Genomic DNA, 5,227 nt, shown 5'->3' with positions numbered 1-5,227 from the left:
CTACTTAATTTCTAACTCTATATTTCTAACCTTGTGTAAAGACTCTACACAGATAAAGCTCCTGTGCCGTGGATTCTAGGGGGATAGGGCAAGGAGCCCAGTGCCAGGGTAGGAAGGAGGCCTTGGGAGGGGAGGCTGGAGAGTGGAAACTCAGGAGCAGACGCCGGGAGGTAGAAGTGACATCTGAACACACAACCTCCAAGACAGTCCCTGGGTGGGAAATACTGAGGTTTCCGTTGTGTGCTGGATAAGTGTTGAGCCTAATTTGACCTCAAATTTCAAAGGCCAGGGTGATCCAAGCTGATGTTTGAGTTCCATTACTAGGTATATTCCTTACAACAAGAGGAATGTAAATTCTGTGGAAATTCTAGAACTTCTTTTTTACACTTAAACACAATTCCTTTGTTCCCATATCCTGAAATCAGTAAATTTAAGCAATTTTACTTTTCATTCAGTGCTTCAGGGAACTATGAGGGTCAACACATATTCATCACACACTGACCTTGTGCTCAGGCCTATAGGAAAATGAACTTCCCTGCCCGCAATGACCTTAAACCCTAACTAAGGATATGGTTAAAACAAGCGCAGGACTGGGTGAGACCTGCTCAAGGGTCAGGTGCTGGTTTGTCAGGGAGAAATGTTGCCCAGACAGGACAGGTGTGAAAGAAAGGGAAGATCCCGGAAGACCGGAGGGCCCAGAAAAGTCTCAGTGAGGAGGGGGACTCGAAGGGGAGTTTCAGGATTGACCATGGGTGGACAGGGCTCTGCAGACCAGGATCTGTTCTATTCACACGTGGGGCCAGAAAGTTCTTTGTGGTGAGGGCTGTCCTGTACATTGCAGGAGGCTCAGCAGCATCCCTGGCCTCCACCCATTCAATGCCAGTAGCACCCCCTCCCTAGTTGTAAATGTTTGCAGACATTAGTACTTGTCACCTGCAGGGAAGACTCACCCCACTGAGAACCACACGCTGAGTAAAGGGAACAGCAAAGGAATTGGAGCAAGCAAGAGAGCTGGTCACCACGGGGGAGCTCTTGTGTGGGCCTCCCTGTGGGCCTACAGCCAGTCCCCAGACAACTCTGCTCTGGGCTCCAGCGGCCACATTCTCGGGGCAGGCACTGCTGGTGCTCATTCTACTCACACATCTCTCTGGCATCAATGGTCTGATTACACACTGGGAATAGTAGGTAGTAGGTATATTTAGATGGGCACAAAAATAGCTGCGCTTGCCAAGCCAAAAAATTCAGAATTGCTCTCCTTAGTACAGTTTGAACATTGCTAATTTGACCTCAGAGTTTCGGATTAGGGATACCAAACTGGTAAGTATAATGCAAAGATTCCAAAATCTAAAACATCTGAAATACAAAACACTTCTGGTGGCAAGCATTTTGGACAACAAATACTTAATGTGTAGCATATTTCTGATGAGATTTTGTCGTGTTTCAGAAACATTAATTTGACAGTGATGTGCCCAGTTGAACGCAAGGAGGGAGCAGGGTTTTCTGACCTGGTGATTGTGGATGTGCCTCAGGAGGCTGAGGACCCTGGAGCGGTGCCATCGTTGTGTGGGTGCGTTTGCTTTTCTGAGGAGGGATTCCACAGCTTCCATCCGACCCTCCACAGGTTGAGAGCGCTTGGATTCAACTGGTGCGCACACACAAGGCAGGACCACCGGTTCATATCTGATAGGACAATCCTTCTGCCCATCCCTCTGGTCCCTGCTTCCACTTCCCACAAGTAAACGTCCAGTCCACAAAACTCACTGAGCAGCTGCAGTGAGCTGTGTGCCAAGCATGTGCCAGGGACTGGGGCTGCAAAGAGAGATGGAGGCCACAGGGAAGAGGCCACGAGATAGTCAGTTGTCTCATGAAGTAGAATACAGCTGAAGCCAGGGAATTATAAGCCATGAAAACCTTCTGGAGGCGACACCTGAGCTTGGTCTTGCCAGCTGATCTTGCTGGAATCCACACGAAGTAAAGAGGGGCCTGGAAGTGCTGGTGGCTGAGGAAACGGAAGAGGAAAAAGCAGGCCGGACAGTCATGGTGCGGGAAGCCCTCATCACTACTAAGACTTAGTGACTAATCGCACACAGGGGCAGGAAGCTTGGGTGGCCGTGAGTCAAGGATCCAAGCCAGGAAGGCTGCAGACAATACTGACTGGCGTTGGCAGGCAGAAAGGGGAGGAGGTTTTCAGTGGGAAGACAATGAGTTTTGGTTTTAGACATCTTGAGTTGGAGGCAATGAGAAGATACCCGAAGACTATTCAGAACGTCTTGAGAGGAACTGGGAATACAGGACTGCTGCTGGGGACGTGTCGGGGAAAGAGGTGGGCAGGAAGAAAATGGGTCTGTTTTCTCAGGGGCAGTGAGGGGCACTGTCGAGCCAGCCTTCCACAGCTCTGGTTTCTCTGGGCACTTTCTTTCATGGGCTTTTATTGTGGAACACAGACATGTTTGGTGGGGAGAAAAATCTCAGTAGGGCACCTTCATTAAAGTTTCAGGTTCCAGGTTTGAATGAGTAGTTGGGTGTTGAGCAGGATCCTTTCCCGGAGTGATGAGGGGGAAGGGATGTTCAAGCACTGGCACATTCTATGTTTTGATAGAACCTCCTAGTCACATTCACCCCCATCGTGATGCCAGCCAGTGGGCCTCAAAACGCAGTGTCCATGAGAACCACCGAGAGCTTGCTAGGAAAAGTCATCAGCTCAGCCTTACCTCCCCAGAGATTGTGATGTTTAGGCCTGAGGTGGACTCATATGAGTTGTGTTTGTTTGTTTACTTTTCACACAGTAAATTTGACTTTGGGGAGGTCAGTGGTGGAGTATGTGGGTTTTATGAATTCTAGCACAGGTAGTGGATTTGTGTAACCACCACAATGCATGCAGAAAATTTCCACCAGCCCAGCAAGCTCCCTTAGCTGTTGATTTCTACTCACACCCGACCCCACCTCACTCCCTTGGTAAACACAGGGCTTTTCTCGGTCACTATTGGTTTTTTCTTTTCAAGTATGGAATTATACAGTGTTTAACATTTGAGCCTGGCTTCATTCACTTAGAATAATGCCTTTGAGATTCATCCGAGTTACTGTCTGTATCAATGGTTTGTTCCTTTTTAGTGCTGAGTAGTATTCCATGCTATGGATGGACCACAGTTTGTCAGTTACGCTGTTGAAGGACATCTGGGTCCTTCAAGGTTTTGGCAATTGGAATCTGCCTTTAAATAAGTCCACCAGCTTTGGGAGGCCGAGACGGGCAGATCACAAGGTCAGGAGATCGAGACCATCCTGGCTAACCCGGTGAAACCCCGTCTCTACTAAAAAATACAAAAAACTAGCCCAGCGAGGTGGCGGGCGCCTGCAGTCCCAGCTACGCGGGAGGCTGAGGCAGGACAATGGTGTAAACCCGGGAGGCGGAGCTTGCAGTGAGCTGAGATCCAGCCACTGCACTCCAGCCTGGGCGACAGAGCGAGACTCCATCTCAAAAAAAAAATAAATAAATAAGTCCACCAGATGATTCTGATGCAAATGGTCCCACATCACACAGTGCCTTAGGTTACCCACGAATGTGAACGCTTTTAACTTTGGCTGATCTGATCAGTGGGAATGGTGTCTTATCAGATTTGCATATTTCTGACCATCAGGAGGGTTGAGAATTTTTTAAAATCCTTATTGGCCATTTATGATTCTTCTTTGAATTGTCTACTCTCATGGTAGCTACACCGGACCAAACTGGTTCGACTTTTATGTAACAAAGTTGAGAGCTGTTGTTCAGTTGCCATGGACCCCCTCAGTTCACATAACCTGAGCACACCCAGATAAACTAAGTGTGCAGCCACAGCGGGAACCTAAGTGCTCAGACTGAGAGGCAGGGACTGAATTAGGAAGAGGACACTGCATGCCAGGATTTAGGATCCAGGATCCAATCGGATGGAGCTTTGGCCTCACCCCATGGCAAGATCCAGTCAGGTTGTGCCACCAGGCATCACCTCACTGCAATATCCAATCAGATCACATGTCATTACCCTATTCTTATAAAACCTGACCGGGCCCTTGGCTTGGGCAAGCACTGCTTTGGGAGCTATCGCTGGTGTTCTCCTTGCAAGCAGTAAAATTCCCCTACTAAATCCTCTGTGGGTGGTTGTCCTCTACCAAGTGACCAAACCCACCCACTGTGTGGGTAACAATATCCTTTGCCTTCTATTTTTTTTTAGCCAAGTTGCTTTGTTTTTCATGGTGACATTTAGGAGCTCTTTTATGCTAAGGATCTTAACCCTTTGTTGTAAGTATTTTTCCACAGTCTGCTGTTTTTCTACTGTGTTTCTTGACCTATTGAAAAATAACAAGCATAGCCCGCTCTGACCAAAATCCCTAGAACCACAGCCTGCAGATGAGAGTCCTACAAAGGCTTGAGAATAGCATGATCTGTTTGGATGACTAAATTTTTGCCTGCTTGTTCAACAAGGTGTTCAATATAAACTCAGCCTTAAAAGCACAGTCTGCTTTCAGCTGTACTCACTTTGATTCTGTGAATCACAGGGTCCTTTACTTTTTATTGTTCCAGCTGTTTTCCTGTGGTGGGCAGAGCTGAAGATTGTTTTCATTATTTATGAACCTAAAATTCAGAGACATTTCAAACCCTTCACAGCCATGTTCTGACAGTAGATGGGAGGACTTCTCCTAATGTTAAGTTTTACTTTTTTTTCCTAACCAGCTGTTAAAATAACTTTCAGCTGGCCGGGCGTGGTGGCTCACACCTGTAATCCCAGCACTTTGGGAGGCTGAGGCGGGCGGATATGAGGTCAAGAGATAGAAACCATCCTGGTCAACGTGGTGAAACCCCATCTCTACTAAAAATACAAAAATTAGCTGGGCGTGGTGGTGCACACCTGTAGTCTCAGCTACTCAGGAGGCTGAGGTAGGAGAATCACTTGAATCCAGGAGACAGAGGTTGCAGTGAGCCCAGATCATGCCACTGCACTCCATCCAGCCTGGCAACAGAGTGAGACTCCGTCTCAAAAAAATAAAAATTTAAAAAACAATAATTCTTCAACCTGGAAGACAGAATATCTCATTTACCCAGCACATAAGTGCATTTTTTAATAAGAGAAATGACTTGAGAAACAATGCGTTATTTTAAAAATTTAACTCATGGCTGGGAGTAGTGGTTCACACCTGTAGTCCCAGCACTCGGCAAGATGGGCAGATCGCTTGAGGCCAGGAGTTTGAGACCAGC

This window comes from Mandrillus leucophaeus, unplaced genomic scaffold (genome assembly GCF_000951045.1).
Source record: "Mandrillus leucophaeus isolate KB7577 unplaced genomic scaffold, Mleu.le_1.0 Scaffold27, whole genome shotgun sequence".
In the NCBI taxonomy this organism is placed as follows: domain Eukaryota; kingdom Metazoa; phylum Chordata; class Mammalia; order Primates; family Cercopithecidae; genus Mandrillus; species Mandrillus leucophaeus.
The sequence above is the reverse complement of the archived record's forward strand: the minus strand, read 5'-3'. Positions refer to the sequence as shown.